We start from the raw sequence: 15,937 nt of genomic DNA on the forward strand, positions 1-15,937 counted from the left end.
TACTACACAAATGAAGGAACAAACTAGAAACAAATAAATGAGGAGGAAATAGGCAATCTACCTGAAAAAGAATTCAGAATAATAATAGTAAAGATTATCAAAACCTTGAAAACAAAATAGAGAAAATGCAAGAATCAATTAACAAAGACCTAGGAGAATTAAGGAATAAACATACAGAAACAAACAACACAATTACCAAAATTAAAAATACTCTAGAAGGAATCAATAGCAGAATATCTGAAGCAGAAGAATGAATCAGTGAGCTGGAAGATAAAATGATAGAAATAATTTCTGAAGAGCAGAATAAAGTAAAAAGAATGAAAAGAACTGAGGATAGTCTCAGAGACCTCTGGGACAATATCAAATGCACCAACTTTCGAATTGTAGGGGTCCTGGAAAAAGAAGAGAAAAACAAAGAAAAGAGAAAATTTTTGAAGAGATTATAGTGGAAAATTTCCCCAACATGGAAAAGGATATAGTCAATCAAGTCAAAGAGGCACAAAGAGTCCCATACTGGATAAACTCAAGGAGAAACCCGTCAAGACATATTAAACTAACAAATACTAAACACAAAGAAAGATTATTAAAAGCAGCAAAGGAGAAGCAACAAGGAAAATACAATGGAAACCCCTTACACTTAACAGCTGATCTTTCAACAGAAACTCTGCAGGCTAGAGGGAATGGCAGGATATATTTAAAGAACCTAAAGGGGGAAATCTACAACCAAGATTATTGTACCTGGCAAGGATCTCATTCAAAATTGATGGAGAAATAAAAAGCTTTTCAGACAAGCAAAAGTTAAGAGAATTCAGTGCCACCAAACCAGCTTTACAACAAATGTTAAAGAGACTTAACATTGCCAAGAAATACAAGAGAAGAAAAAAGACCAACAAAATCAACCCCAAACAGTTAAGAAAATGGCAATAGGAACATGTATATCAATAATTACTTTAAATGTAAATGGTTTAAATGCTTCTGGCTGAATGGATACAAAAACAAGATCCATATATACGCTGTCTACAGGAAACCCACTTCAGACCTAAAGACACATATAGACTAAAAGTGGGAGGATGGAAAAATATATTCCATGCAAATGGGAAGCAAAAGAAAGCTGGAGTAGCAATCTTCATATCAGGCAAAATAGACCTTAAAATAAAGAAGATTACAAGAGGTAAGGAAGGACACTACATAATGATCAAGGGATCAATTCCAAGATGAAGACATAACAGTTGTAAATACCTATGTACCCAACATAGGAGCACCTCAATATATAAGACAAACACTAACATATAAAAGGAGAAATTGACAGTTGCACAATAATAGTAGGAGACTTTAGCACCGCACTCAAACCAATGGACAGATCATCAAATAGAAAATTAATAAGTAAACACAAGTCTTAAATGATACACTAGATGAGATGGATCTCACTGATATCTTCAGGACATTCCATCCAAAATGCAGAATATACTTTATTCTCAAGTGCATATGGAACATTCTCCAGGACAGACCACATCTTGGGTCACAAATCAAACCTCAGTAAATTTAAGATTGAAATCATTTCAAGCATCTTCTCTGACCACAGTGCAATGACACTAGATATCAATTACAAGAAAAAACTCTAAGAAACACAAACACATGGAGATTAAACAACACATTTCTAAATAACCAACAGGTTATGGAAGAAATCAAAAGAGAAATTAAAAAATTTCTAGAAACAAATGACAATGAAAACACGACAAATCAAAACCTATGGGACGCAGCAAAAGCAGTTCTAAGAGGGAAGTTTATACCAATACAATCCTACCTCAAGACAGCTAAAACAACTGGAAAAAGTAGAACAAACAAACAAAAACAAAATTAGTAGAAGGAAAGAAATAATAAAGATCCAAGCAGAAATAAAGGAAAAAGAAATGAAAGAAAAAATAGTAAAGATTAATAAATGAAAAGCTGGTTCTTTGAGAAGATAAACAAAACTGACAAACCTTTAGCCAGACTCATCAAGAAAAACAGAGAGAAGAATCAAATCAACAAATTAGAAATGAAAAAGGAGAGGTTACAACAGACAATGCAGAAATACAAAGGATTATAAGAGACTATAATCTCATGGAGGAGGAGCCACCCCGACACCCGAGGCCAGGGGCGGCAGCCCAGAGGAGCAACCCCACGTCCAAGGAGCAGTGGCTGCGCAGGCGCAGGAGGGCCAAGAGGAGCTACTCCACGTTCAAGGTTAGGAGGGGCGGCGGTGAGGAGATATCTCTCAACCAAGGTAAGGAGCAGCGGCTGCGCTTTGCTGGAGCAGCCGTGAAGAGATACCCCACGTCCAAGGTAAGAGAAACCCAAGTAAGACAGTAGGTGTTGCGAGAGGGCATCAGAGGGCAGACACACTGAAACCATAATCACAGAAAACTAGTCAATCTAATCACACGGACCACAGCCTTGTCTAACTCAATGAAACTAAACCATGCCATGTGGGGCCACCCAAGACGGCCGGGTCATGGTGGAGAGGTCTGACAGAATGTGGTCCACTGGAGAAGGGAATGGCAAACCACTTCAGTATTCTTGCTTTGAGAACCCCATGAACAGTATGGGAGGCCTGGCATGCTGCGATTCATGGGGTTGCAAAGGGTTGGACATGACTGAGCGACTAAACTGAACTGAACTGAACTGAATGCAAGATATTAATAATTGGGTAAACTGTGAGGGGAACTTCCCTGGTGGCTCAGTGGTAAAGACTCCGCCTGCAGCGAAGGAGACACATGTTTGATTTCTGAACAGGAAGATCCCCTGGAGAAGGAAATGGCAACCCACCCCAGTAATTTTGCCTGGGAAATTCCATGGACAGAGGGGCCTGGCAGGCTACAGTCCATGAGGTGGCAAGGATCCAACATGACTTAGCGACTAAGCCACCACCATCAATCTGTAGGGGCATGGGAGCAGTAGAGAAGAGGAAGCATATGAGAACTCTCTATACCTTCTGTATAATTTTTCTGTATACTCATAAATCTTCTAAAAATAAGTCTATTAATAAAAAACAGGTAACCTTATCACATTTTATGATACTTTATAATGGTTATTATTCAGAGTGGCTCTGTGAAATTAACTGGAGCTCTAGTATAACATTGTCAGTTTCAAAGAAAACTCTGCATAAGGTGCATACATCTAGGTAGTCTAGTCATCTAAGGTACTTTCGACATTTTAAGGGATTTTTATCAGAAAATCTTTTCGTTGTATGAAAATCATTCATACACGGTCCAAGCTTCTATTTTGGATGTGGGAAACTCTAATGATCTTAACATTGAAGATGGAGTTATGACCCTAAATTCCAAACCAGGGGTTGTGTCTTATCTATCTTAACATATTCTACCTTAACTAACCTTTGTATCAACTTTAAAACTTTTTGTCAAATAAATGATTGAATAAAGAAAGTACTGAATGAAATAAATCAATGCATATGTAGGTTGTATAACAACTTGTAATTGAGTCCTACTTGTAACTTCTGGTTTTGAATTACAGCCAATAAAAAAAGTATTTGGTATTCATCATTCCTCCTTTTTGATTTTGCTGAGCAAAAAGATAATTATAAACCCAATCTACAAAATTTTTAATTCACTTTGGCTAAAAATTTTTAAAAGAGTCTGAAGGTGTAAATCTCAATTAGCATTTTAAAGATAAACTCAAACAAATGGAGACCTGTTATCATGAATGTTTTAAGAAAATGAATCTCATAAGATTTGAATCAAAATGGTAGAGTAGAAGATCCTGAGCTCATGTCCTTCATGGACTAACCAAAATACAACTTGATGTAGTGCAACTATCTCTGAGAATGACTTGAAGACCAAAAGAGATATTCTACAACTAAGAATATTTTTTAAAGGCCACATCAAGAAGAGTAAGAGGAGAAGAGATGCCGTCTAGTCAGAACCCACACTCCCAACTGGCAACCCACAAGCAGGATGGATATCACAATTGTAGCGGTCTCTCTCGAGAAATGAGGGGTCTGAGCCCCACAGTGTGCTCCCTAGCATGGGAGACCTTCATCAAGATGACTAGCCCACATAACATCTGGTTTACATCCAGGTGAGTTGAACGGTTATGGGAAACCAAAATTCCACTCTTGAAGAGCTTATGCACATACCTGCTCCAAGTTCCAGTCCTGAATCAGCAGCTTGAAAAGCACTTAGTCATATAAGAAGGCGATTCATTGACTGATTTTATAGTATGCGCCAGAGGGACAGGGATCCGAAAGAATTTTCTCTTGGACTGGAAATGAAGGCAGGCAGCATTATTTTGTTATCCTACCTGCCCCAGCACTGGCAGGCACCATTTCTGTCACCCTTCATCAACCTAGCTAACACTGTGCCTTACCCAAGCATACCCGTGAGTACCACCACTTTTCAATTGACTATACCAGCTGCCCCTCCAAAGTGCCCTGTACTTCATCCCACTTGGGAGGCAGCACTGGCCAGCCACAGCACTCCTCCAAGTAGTTCCTGCACCAGGGAACCAGTCCTATCCCACTTGGTGAGTGGTCTTGAACAGCATCAGTGCCCCACCAAAAGGCTCTTGCTGCAGGGGACCAGTCCAACACACTAGCATGCCTGCAGCAGTCACAGCCCAAACACAAGAGGGGGCCCACAGCCTACAAGGAGATAGACCTGGAATACCTGATAAAGTGACCATAGGGAGTTGTGCCACTGCACCCCAAAGGACATATTCTACATGAGGCACTCTTTCAAAACTGGGAAATGTAGTTGATATATCTACTATATAGAAATAAACACAGAGAGAATTAGGTAAAATGAACAGACAAAGGAATACCTTACAAACAAAAGAAGAAGACAACACTTCAAGGGAAAAAATAAGTAAAACAGAGATAAACAACAACAACAAAAAAAAGTAAAACAGAGATAAAGAATTCAAAGAACCAGTTATAAAGATCCTCACAAAACATGGAAGAAGAATGGATGAACTCACTGAGAATGTCAGCAAAGAGAAAATAATAAAAATAATCAGAACCGAAGGCAATAACTGAAATGAAACACATGCTACAGGAAATCAACAGCAGATGAGAGGATGCAGAATAAAGGCAGGATACTAACACAATCAGAAAAGCAAAAGGAAAAAGAATTCCCCAAAACAAGATCAGTTTAAGCAACCTCTGGGACAACATCAAGCATACTAACATTTGCATCGTAAAGATCCCAGGAGAAGAGACAGAGGACAGAAAACCTATTCAAAGAATTAATGGTTGAAAATTATCCTAACCTGGCAAAGGAAACAGGTATCCAGTTCCAGGAAGCAAAGATTCCCAAAAAGAATAACCTAAAGTGACCCACACCAAGACACACTATAATTAAAATGTCAAAAGTTAAAGATAGATACAAGCTTAAAAGCAGCAAGAGAAAAACCAGTTATGTACAAAGGAGCCCCCATAAGACTATCATCTGATATTTCAGCAGAAAGGTTATAGACCAAAAGAGACTGGCATATTCAAAGTGAAAGTGCTCAGTTATGTCTGACTCTTTGAGACTCTATAGACTGTAGCCTGCCAGGCTCCTCTGTCCATGGAATTCTCCAGGCAAGAATACTGGAGTGGGTTGCCATCCCCTTCTCCAGGGGATCTTCATGGTCCAGGGATTAAACTCGAGTCTCCTGGACTGCAGGCAGATTCTTCACCATCTGAGCCAACAAGGGAAGTACTCAAAGGTAAAAACTTACAAACAAAATTACCCTACCCAGCAAGGTTATCATTCAGAATTGAAATACAGATAAGGAATTTCCTTGATAAGCAGAGCTAAAGAAATTCATTACCACTGAAGTGTCCTTACCAAAAAAAAAAAAGTGTTTTCTTTTAAAGGAAAAAAAAAGTTCTAACTATAAAGAAAATTATGAAAGAAAAAAAAGAAACTCACTGGTAAGGGCAAATATATACAAAAGATAGTGGATCAACTACCCATAAAACTGGAAAGAAGGTTAAAAGACAAAAGTAGTAAAAACCAAATGCATCCAAAATAAAGTACTACACAGAATTTTAAAACATTAGCAAGGGTGTAAAAATGCAGTTCTTTTTAAATGAGTTCAAACTTAAGTGACCATCAACTAAAAATCAATTTCTATATACATAGATTGTTATATAGTAACCTCAAGGTAACCAAAAGCAAAAAAACCAATAACAGATACTCAAAAAATAAGGAGAAAGGAATAAAAAATTAATACCAAAGAAAGTCATCAAATAACAAGAGAATAGAACAAGAGAAGAAAGGAACAGAGAAGAATTTTAAAGACAACCAAAAAGCAATAAAATGGCAAGAAATACATATTTCTTAATAATTATTTTGAATGTAAATGGGCTAAATGCTTAAGTAAAGAGACAGTGTAAATAAATGGATATAAAACAAGACCTATATACAAGATGCCTACAAGACACTCACTTCTAAAAACACACACAAAATGAAAGTGAACGGACGGAAAAAGATATTCCATGCAAATGGAAATGAAAAGAAAGCAGGGATTGCATATTTATGTTAGACAAAATACACTTTAAAACAAAGAACGTTACAAGAGAAGAAGAGTATTACATAATGATAAGTGGATCAATCCAACAAGAGGATATAATATAGCAAATGAAGCATCCGACAAACAACTAATCTCAAAAATATACAAGCAACTCCTACAGCTCAACTCCAGAAAAATAAATGACCCAATCAAAAAATGGGCCAAAGATCTAAATAGACATTTCTCCAAAGAAGACATACAGATGGCTAACAAACACTTGAAAAGATGTTCAACATCACTCTTTATCAGAGAAATGCAAATCAAAACCACTATGAGGTACCATTTCACACCAGTCAGAATGGCTGCGATCCAAAAGTCTACAAATAATAAATGCTGGAGAGGGTGTGGAGAAAAGGGAACCCTCTTACACTGTTGGTGGGAATGCAAACTAGTACAGCCACTATGGAGAACAGTGTGGAGATTCCTTAAAAAACTGGAAATAGAACTGCCTTATGATCCAGCAATCCCACTGCTGGGCATACACACTGAGGAAACCAGAAGGGAAAGAGACACGTGTACCCCAATGTTCATCACAGCACTGTTTATAATAGCCAGGACATGGAAGCAACCTAGATGTCCATCAGCAGATGAATGGATAAGAAAGCTGTGGTACATATACACAATGGAGTATTACTCAGCCATTAAAAAGAATACATTTGAATCAGTTCTAATGAGGTGGATGAAACTGGAGACTATTATACAGAGTGAAGTAAGCCAGAAGGAAAAACATAAATACAGTATACTAACGCATGTATATGGAATTTAGAAAGATGGTAATGATAACCCTGTATACGAGACAGCAAAAGAGACACTGATGTATAGAACAGTCTTATGGACTCTGTGGGAGAGGGTGGGAAGATTTGGGAGAATGTCATAAAAAAAAAAAAAATACTTGTAAATATATATGCATTCAACATAGAAGCCCCTAAAAATCCTTGTGAATTTAAGTATAAAATGTCATTGAAAGATAGGCATAATACCTGCTTCACATATTTATTGTCTAATTCTTTCTGGATTTGCATTGTTCTTTTTAAGATTCTAAACTGGTGTGTTTTGATGGCAAAAAGTGGTTCTTTGAAATCAGAGAAATCAACTAAAAGGCTTCATTCCAAAAATCATACTTATTGTTAAAGAAAGTTCCTTAAGGGTTAGAACAGTGCCTGACCCAGAAGTACTGAGTAAATATTTATTGAATGCATAAATGAAAATTTCTTAATGTATTTTTATTTTTATTTGGTAATATGATCAGCACTCACCCTATGACAATTCAGTGTGAAAGAATCACGGAGCCTTATGGTTAAAAAGGTAATCTCATTCAACAAACAATATGGTGACTGAACCCCTTCTTTAAAAAGGCCTAGTGAATAGGCTGTCTAATGGATCTTCTAGCTCTACAAGTGATGGAAAATTCCATACTTTTGAAGGAAGTCAATTATGTCTGAAGATAACTGCTGGGGTCCAGCCCCAGCAGGATCAAGGGGTACCCTCAGGATGATGACCTAGGCAAAAGGATAGCAAAGCAGAGAGCAGGGCTTGATCTTCCTTGATAAACACAGAAAGCCAATAAAGCTCCTGGCATGGAACTTGCTCTGCTCACGGAGGCTGCAGGCACCCTCTCGGTGGGGTGAAGACACAGGATGCCCCCCTCCCTGGTGAAGACTCAGGGCGCCTTTCTGATCGGGTCTTAGAAGCCCAGGCAAAAAAGTGAACTCAGAGAGCCCCTGTGCCCCAAGGACTCATCCTGAAAGAAGAACAGAGAGAGAAAAGGAGGGAAAAGGAAAAAAAGAACAACTCGGGGAGACCAAGCTTTGGTGAGCGAGGCCCATAACTTTATTTTCAAAAGGAACTTTTATACCTTTACTTGTACATAGAGGGAAATGAAAGATGCAAAGTCATAGAGAGTCAGCCCAAACATTACATCTGTTTTGTCTTTATCAAAACCAGGATTTTTTCTGCATACCTTTCCCATAAACAATGTTGTGTACAATATCTTCTGGCCTTGGAGGCCTGTGGACATTTTATGACCCTTTTTTTTTTTATAAAGGCTGCTGCTGCTGCTGCGTCACTTCAGTCATGTCCGATTCTGTGTGACCCCAGAGATGGCAGCCCACCAGGCTCCCCCGTCCCTGGGATTCTCCAGGCAAGAACACTGGAGTGGGTTGCCATTTCCTTCTCCAAAACCAAGAGTCAGACACGACTGAGTGACTGAACTGAAGGATATTGGCAATTTGATCTCTGGCTCCTCTGCCTTTTCTAAAACCAGCTTGAACATCAGGAAGTTCACAGTTCACATATTGTTAAAGCCTAGCTTGGAGAATTTTGAGCATTACTTTACTAGCGTGTGAGATGAGTGCAATTGTGCAGTAGTCTGAGCATTCTTTGGCATTGTCTTCCTTTGGGAGTGGAATGAAAACTGACTTTTTTTTTTTTTTTTAATTTTACAATATTGTATTAGTTTTGCCAAATATCGAAATGAATCCGCCACAGGTATATCTGTGTTCCCCATCCTGAACCCTCCTCCCTCCTCCCTCCCCATACCCTCCCTCTAGGTCGTCCCAGTGCACCAGCTCCAAGCATCCAGTATCGTGCATCGAACCTGGACTGGTGACTCGTTTCATACATGATATTATACGTGTTTCAATGCCATTCTCCCAAATCTCCCCACCCTCTCCCTCTCCCACAGAGTCCATAAGACTGATCTATACATCAGTGTCTCTTTTGCTGTCTCGTACACAGGGTTATTGTTACCATCTTTCTAAATTCCATATATATGCGTTAGCATACTGTATTGGTGGAAAACTGACCTTTTCCAGTCCTGTGGCCACTGCTGAGTTTTCCAAATTTGCTGGCATATTGAGTGCAGCACTTTCACAGCATCATCTTTCAGGATTTAAAATAGCTCAACTGGAATTCCATAAAGGCTGCTCACCCAGAAAACTTATTTTCCCTTGAAGTGTTTTTTCTTTATATTTCTAATCTATGTCAGCCTCAGAAAGTGCTAATCAAAGTTACATCCTCACAGAGCAAAGGTGCAGTAAGTTACAACAAAGAAAGAACCAATTAACTCAAAGGTCTGATGTGGTTAATTCCAAGGCTGCTACTCGTTTTTCTTACATTTCAACTATGTTAACCAATGCACTCCTGGGTGCCCAATGGATAAGGGATATGGGAACTTGGCAGCAAGCATTGGTTTAACAATGAAATCCTACACCAGCACTATCCTAATAGTTTTTAACTCTTTGAAAGGCTCTATATTTTTAGAATGTTTTAGACTTCCCGTGTCTCTCATGGTTGGGAGGCTGTGAACAGTCACATGCGTAGCTGCAAGAGTCTAGATAAACCTGTCAGGCAAGATAGAAAGCCATCAGAGGGGTTTGAATTGAAATACTCCTATCATGCCCAAGAGACTTATTAACTAAAGCCCTAAGTTGATTTTTTTCAGAGAAAGGTGGTCAAGGATAGCCCCCTGTTAATGACAGAAGAGTTGGTGAAAGGCATAATATAATAAACAGTAGACAGATTTTGGTTTTGGGGTAGATGCTCGAGCAGATTCAGGGGGTCCCTCGAGGCCTGATCCGCCTTTGCCTGTCAGGTCTCTTCCGCATGACCTTTGTCATGGGTGGGATCTCCCATGGTGGCTCCCGGCAGATAACTCTCAGTTCAGTTCAGTTCAGTTGCTCAGTCGTGTCTGACTCTTTGCGACCCCATGAATCACAGCACACCAGGCCTCTATTTTCCTTCTTATACTTATTAGTGATAATTGAGAGGACTGGTCTGGGAATCGAATGTTGAAGTTCCCTGTGATCTGACTGATACCAACTAGTAGCAACTTCAGTTCAGTTCAGTCGCTCAGTCATGTCCGACTCTTTGCGACCCCATGAATCGCAGCACGCCAGGCCTCCCTGTCCATCACCAACTCCCAGAGTTCACTCAGACTCACGTCCTTCGAGTCAGTGATGCCATCCAGCCATCTCATCCTCTGTTGTCCCCTTCTTCTCCTGCCCCCAATCCCTCCCAGCATCAGAGTCTTTTCCAATGAGTCAACTCTTCTCATGAGGTGGCCAAAGTACTGGAGTTTCAGCTTTAGCATCATTCCTTCCAAAGAAATCCCAGGGCTGAGATCCTTCAGAATGGACTAGTTGGATCTCCTTGCAGTCCAAGGGACTCTCAAGAGTCTTCTCCAACACCACACTTCAAAAGCATCAATTCTTCGGCACTCAGCCTTCTTCACAGTCCAACTCTCACATCCATACATGACCACAGGAAAAACCATAGCCTTGACTAGACGGACCTTTGTTGGCAAAGTTATGTCTCTGCTTTTGAATATGCTATCTAGGTTGGTCATAACTTTCCTTCCAAGGAGTAAGCGTCTTTTAATTTCACGGCTGCAGTCACCATCTGCAGTGGTTTTGGAGCCCAAAAAAATAAAGTCTGACACTGTTTCCACTGTTTCCCCATCTATTTCCCATGAAGTGATGGGACTAGATGCCATGATCTTCGTTTTCTGAATGTTGAGCTTTAAGCCAACTTTTTCACTCTCAAGAGGCTTTTTAGTTCTTCTTCACTTTCTGCCATAAGGGTAGTGTCATCTGCATATCTGAGGTTATTGATATTTCTCCTGGCAATCTTGATTCCAGCTTGTGTTTCTTCCAGTCCAGCGTTTCTCATGATGTACTCTGCATTTAAGTTAAATAAGCAGGGTGACAATATACAGCCTTGACGTACTCCTTTTCCTATTTGGAACCAGTCTGTTGTTCCATGTCCAGTTCTAACTGTTGCTTCCTGACCTGCATACAGATTTCTCAAGAGGCAGGTCAAGTGGTCCTGTATTCCCATCTCTTGAAGAATTTTCCACAGTTGATTGTGATTCATACAGTCAAAGGCTTTGGCATAGTTAATAAAGCAGAAATAGATGCTTTTCTAGAACTCTCTTGCTTTTTCCATGATCCAGCGGATGTTGGCAATCTGATCTCTGGTTCCTCTGCCTTTTCTAAAACCAGCTTGAACATCAGGAAGTTCACAGTTCGTGTATTATTGAAGCCTTGCTTGGAAAATTTTGAGCATTACTTTACTAGCGTGTGAGATGAGTGCAATTTTGCTGTAGTTTGAGCATTCTTTGGCATTGCCTTTTTTTGGGATTGGAATGAAAACTGACCTTTTCCAGTCCTGTGGCCACTGCTGAGTTTTCCAAATTTGCTGGCATATTGAGTGCAGCACTTTCACAGCACCATCTTTCAGGATTTGAAATAGCTCAACTGGAATTCCATCACTTCCACTAGCTTTGTTCATAGTGATGCTTTCTAGGGCCCACTTGACTTCACATTCCAGGATGTCTGGCTCTAGATGAGTGATCACACCATCGTGATTATCTGGGTCATGAAGATCTTTTTTGTACAGTTCTTCTGTGTATTCTTGCCATCTCTTCTTAATATCTTCTGCTTCTGTTAGGTCCATACCATTTCTTTCCTTTATCGAGCCCATCTTTGCATGAAATGTTCCCTTGGTATCTCTAATTTTCTTGAAGATATCTAGTCTTTCCCATTCTGTTGTTTTCCTCTATTTCTTTGCATTGATCGCTGAGGAAGGCTTTCTTATCTCTTCTTGTTATTCTTTGGAACTCTGCATTCAGATGCTTATATATTTCCTTTTCTCCTTTGCTTTTTGCTTCTCTTCTTTTCACAGCTATTTGTAAGGCCTCCCCAGACAGCCATTTTGCTTTTTTGCATTTCTTTTTCTTGGGTATGGTCTTGATCCCTGTCTCCTGTACAACGTCACGAACCTCAGTCCATAGTTCATCTAGTAGCAGATTAATCCTTTTATTGAGCCATAAACTAATTCCCTGCTGTTAGCAGATCAACAGGGAAATAAAATAATTTGTTGAGTGTTACCATGGGCTAAGAGCAATACATAACTGTCTCTGCTGAATTCCAAGTACCTAGAGCAGTGTCTGGCATATGTAAGCTCTCTGTAAATATTCATTAAGCATTATATTGTTAATGTACACTGCATTAATTATTAGTTGATATTAAACTATCCATAGCCTTCTTTTTATACTAACTCCCACAAACCACATTCTTCTCTTACACATATGGTGTTGAGCAGATTTGGACAAAAGAACACCAGTTGTCTTTGATAAATTTTAATTCATTAGATGATATAATTTATCATAGTCAATCATGTATGGATTTTTTTTTAGTGCTACTCAGTTTTAACTATTAGAAAAGGGTATCCTAATCTAGTGAATAGAAATGTTTCATGTGTCTGTTTTAATTTTGAAGCTTTTTGTGTATTACCCATTTTAAAAATGTTATGTAACTTTGTATATTGTCATGAACTGACAAGAAATATATTGAATCCCTGAAAGCAAATCTCCTCTTTAGAATATATGCAGGCCTCTTTGTTAATCCAAATCAGTTTTAAGCTATTATTAGACTAAATTCATATATTCCAACTATTTAAGCCAGAAAGGTGACAACAGTCTGATTAGAAGGCAACTCTGTTAGCTCTAGGATATATGATTCATATTAAAACAACTATCATATAACTGTAAAAACAAGACACGTTAAAGACCAGGCATCTGTGTAATTCAATAAAACATTCACTACTTTAAGATAGATTTCATGAAAACTCATTTAAGACAAAGCTCCCATCTTAGATATTTTAATACTTTTTGAATATAACCATTATAGAATACTTTAAGCTTTCTGCTTTTATTTGTATTTGGATCTTTCCTTTTTTTAAGCCAGCATTTAATCTCTAGGTAATATAGAATGGGTATTTTGTATAAATATCTGGAATATATGTTAAACAGTATATTATTTGTATCAAGTGTTTACAGAAACCAAATATTTAGTTAGTCGCTCAGTCGGGTCCAACTCTTTGCAACCCCGTGGACTGTAACCTGCCAGGCTCCTCTGTCCGTGGGATTCTCCATGCAAGAATACTGGCTGCTGCTAAGTCGCGTCAGTCGTGTCCGACTCTGTGGACCGCACAGACGGCAGCCCACCTTCCCTGGGATTCTCCAGGCAAGAACACTGACATGGGCTGCCATTTCCTTCTCCAGTGCATTAAAGTGAAAAGTGAAAGTGAAGTCGCTCAGTCGTGTCCGACTCTTAGAGACCCCATGGACTATATAGCCCACAAGGCTCCTCCGTCCATGGGATTTCCCAGGCAAGAGTACTGAAGTGGGTTGCTATTCCCTTCTCCAGGGGATCTTCCCTACCCAGGGATCAAACCTGAGTTTCCTGCATTGCGGGTGGATTCTTTACTGTCTGAGTCAACAGTGAAGCCCTACGTATTATGCTGCTGCTGCTGCTGCTAAGTCGCTTCAGTCGTGTCCAATTCTGTGCGACCCCATAGACGGCAGCCCCCCAGGCTCCCCCATCCCTGGGATTCTCCAGACAAGAACACTGGAGTGGGTTGCCATTTCCTTCTCCAATGCATGAAAGTGGAAAGTGAAAGTGAAGTTGCTCAGTCGTGTCCGACTCTTTGCGACCCCAGAGACTGCAGCCTACCAGGCTCCTTCGTCCATAGGATTTTCCAGGCAAGAGTACTGGAGTGGGGTGCCATTGCCTTCTCCGCTACATATTATAAGCACTTCTAAATGATAACCTCAAAATAATTCTGGTTTTAAGAACCAATTGGGATGACCCAGAGGGATGGTATGGGGAGGGAGGTGGGAGGGAGGTTCAGGATGGGGAACACGTGTACACCCGTGGCAGATTCATGTCAATGTATGGCAAAACCAATACAATATTGTAAAATAATTAGCCTTCAATTAAAATAAATAAATTTATATTTTTAAAAAAAACCAATTTGTATGCTAAAAATTATCAAAATCTTCCTCATCTCATTGATCACTAAAGTACGAGTCATTTTTCTAACATGCAAAATGTATGATTAAATCTAAAGCTCATGATCACACAAACCTGCAAGAAGAAACTGGGGGAAAAAAAAAAGAAACGGGAATGATTATTTAAATTTTTGGTTATGGAGTAGCTAAATATTTGGGATGAATGAACAAATGATGAATAAATGACAAAATTTCATAGAAACATTAAAGGAACTTACAGAGTACTTGAATTAAAAGAGGGTGAATGTTTATCTAAGGGACATATTTTTTCTCATATGAAACATTTTTTCCCTTTAAGATTAGAAAAAAAGGAGATTCTACTTATTAGGGTAAAAATATAGCTAAAAAATTAATTCATGGATAATTTATTTTTCTACATCACATTCAATTGTTTCATTTGTTAAAGTATCTATAATAAACAGAATAAAAATAAGCTAGCTGTAAATACTCAAGTGAAAATAGAAAATTAAGTTTAATTAAATGGTTAAATACAGCTCTTTGTTTTCAGTTGCCAAGGAGCTCTCATACTTTTCTACAACAACAAAAAAATGTGTCTTTACATGCCTCATACCAAAAAAAAAAAAAAGGCCTTATCAAATAAGTTTTTTATAAAGAATGAAATATGTACATTTTCATATAATATAATGTGTATAATATGTACCCCCATATAATATGTACTGACAATTCCCTATTACTTGTGTCAATAATAGTACCAGACAAATCCATTTAGAGTCTTTATCATTATTCTGTGAGGATGTGGAGATCAAACAGTAGAAGGAAGAGAACTGAGGCTCAGGCTATAGACAACAATCAGCTGTTATGAAGGCATACGCTTTGTTAGATGGAGAGACAAAATGCATTATGTATAAAAAGGGGGAATGGAAGAGATACTTGGCTGCTTGATACCATTTATTCCCTTAATATCAGAGTGGCATCGAATACCAACCATCTCTCTCATATTTTGTCAAAAATATGATTAGTGAAAAAGTAGGCTCCCTGCTATTTGGTTTCTTTTCGACAGAAACTAAAACCACAAACTGTTCTCAGTCAACCTGAAATTATCCCAGTATGATCATATTTCTAAAATGTATTAAAAATAAATCTGCCATCACTGTGATGATTCATTTAATAAACATATTTTTATTTTTCTTATTCAAAAAGATAAATTATATAAATGCCTGTCACTAATCTGATATTCCTTTACTTATACATCACTCCTTTTCAGCTTGATCTGTTCCTTTAAACTTGATGGACTTTTTTTTTTATATAAAATATTAGATTTGTATACTTGTAAGTTATTTGCAGCCAAATTTGATCTTTTTGTTTGATACCTTTAGCATTTACTGAAATGCCACTCTCCCCTTATGGAGATGTCTTCAAATTGAGAATGTTCAAATACTGTATAATTATGAAAAAATAAGTGTCCTGACTTCTGTCTCATGTGAAGTGGAGATTAACCCTTTTATTCACACTAAAATAAGAGAGAGAAGCTTAGAGCATTGAAAACAGAGCGCCAGAGCCTGATTGTAT

Source organism: Bos grunniens, chromosome 15 (genome assembly GCF_055505025.1).
Source record: "Bos grunniens cultivar Pamir isolate PY7600 chromosome 15, Bosgru_T2T1.0, whole genome shotgun sequence".
Classification (NCBI taxonomy): domain Eukaryota; kingdom Metazoa; phylum Chordata; class Mammalia; order Artiodactyla; family Bovidae; genus Bos; species Bos grunniens.